The sequence below is a fragment of the Hippopotamus amphibius genome, chromosome 15 (genome assembly GCF_030028045.1).
Source record: "Hippopotamus amphibius kiboko isolate mHipAmp2 chromosome 15, mHipAmp2.hap2, whole genome shotgun sequence".
Lineage (NCBI taxonomy): Eukaryota > Metazoa > Chordata > Mammalia > Artiodactyla > Hippopotamidae > Hippopotamus > Hippopotamus amphibius.
In genome coordinates, this window is record NC_080200.1 from 24,417,710 (window position 1) to 24,419,698 (window position 1,989).

Sequence of the window (1,989 nt, forward strand, 5' to 3'; positions counted from 1 at the left end):
CAAAAACTCAGCACTCATTCATGATAAAAACTGTCATCAAAGTGGATATAGATGGGTCATATAGCAACATAATAAATATCATTTATGACAAACCCATAGCCAACATAAAACTCAATTGTGAAAAGCTGAAGTCCTTCCTGTTAAATACAGAAACAAGACAAAGGTGCTTACTCTCACCCCCTCTATTTAACATAGTATTGAAACTCCTAGACACAGAAGTCAGAAAAGAAAAGGAAATAAATGGTATCCAAATTGGAAAGCAAGATGTAAAACTGTCACTCTTTGCAGACCATATGGTACTTTATATAGAGAACCCTAAAATTGCCACCCAAAAACTGTTACAACTAATCAATGAATTCAGTAAAGCTGCATAAGATGAGATTAAGATACAAAAATCTGTTGTGTTTCTATACACTAATAATGAAATGACTCTCTTGATAACTTGAAGAAGCTGCAGATGCTTGATTTACGGCATAATAAACTGACATTCCTTCAGTGGTGTATAGGCTAGATTCTCTCATCACTCTTTACCTTTGCTTTAATCATATAACTACTGTGGGAAAAGACTTCAAAAACTTGTCAAAACTCAGCATGTTTAGCATTCGAGAGAACAAAATCAAAAAACTACCTGATGAAATTGGTGAATTATGTAAGCTTATTATGCTGGATGTAGCTCACAATGAACTTGAACACCTTCAAAGGAGATTGGAAAACTGCACACAGGTAACCAACCTTGATCTGCAGCACAATGACTTGCTAGACCTCCTAGATACTATAGGAGACCTGTTCAGTTTAAGTCGTCTTGGCCTGAGATATAACAGACTGTTAGCAACCCAGGTCATTGCAAAATGCAGTGCACATGAAGAATTAAATTTAGAAAACAATGACCTTTCTACTTTACCAAAGAGTCTTTTATCAAGTCTTGTGAAACTGAATAGTTTGATCTTAGCTAGAAATCACTTCCATTTACATCCAGTAGGCCATCCATCTCAGGATGTGTCTGGTCTCATTTTTCTTGAGTTTCTAATATTATCAATCTTCTAAAGAAGCTTCCCTATGGTCTTGGAAACCTTAGGAAGTTAAGACAGTTGGATCTAGAAGAGAACAAATTGAAATCCTTGCCATATGAAAATGCTTATCTTAAGGATTTACAGAAATTAGTCTTGACAAACAACCAACTGACCACTCTTCACTTTACCAGTCTTAAACACCTAGGCCTTGGAGAGAACCTATTCACTCATCCTGAGGAAATTGGTACACTGGAGAATCTAGAACTGTATTTGAATGACAACCCCAACCTGCATAGCATTCCCTTTGAGCTGGCTCTTTGTAGCAAGCTTTCAGTCATTAAGTATTGAGAAATGTCAACTTGGCCATCTTCCACTTCAGATTGTTGCTGGGGGTCCTTCTTTCATCATTCAGTTCCTAAAGATGCAGGATCCATATCATGCCATGGTCTGATACGAATCTGCTGCTCCCGCACACTGCTCTAAAATAGACTGCCATTAATGTTTCATATATCTGTATCTATGTATGTGGATATTGATATATTTGGCAGATTTATAAAGACTGCATTATGTGTTTCTGCTAATAGAGGAATTATAGCCATGTAGATTTTTTTAAATTCTGAACAAAAAGCTTATATAAATTTTCTTTGCTGAACTTGATGGATGTTCTTCTGTTGTGTAATATGATATTCCAGTTTGCTGAAAACATTTGCCAAAAAATTATGGAGTTATTAAATTTAAGGGCCAAAGGTAGTTTAGTTAGATATACTTTCTTTTAGCAAAAATACTGGGCAAACAATTTTGTTCCAAATTTTCATATATATTTTCCCCTTACCGGTTCTCAGATCTTTATAGTATTATAGGCACTGAAGGTAAAATTTTTCTTTAATTTATTTTGAAATTTGAGATTTGAATTTTATATATTATTTACAGTCAGAGTAAATCACTGGATTTTTTTTTTATTTTGATTTGCTCTGTTTTT

The 1,989-nt window shown here is 34.5% G+C and overlaps 1 pseudogene; it reads left to right on the forward strand.

The window, feature by feature from the left end:
• Positions 1 to 424: 424 nt before the first annotated feature.
• Positions 425 to 1,461, forward strand: LOC130836393 (leucine-rich repeat protein SHOC-2-like; annotated as a pseudogene).
• Positions 1,462 to 1,989: the final 528 nt, after the last annotated feature.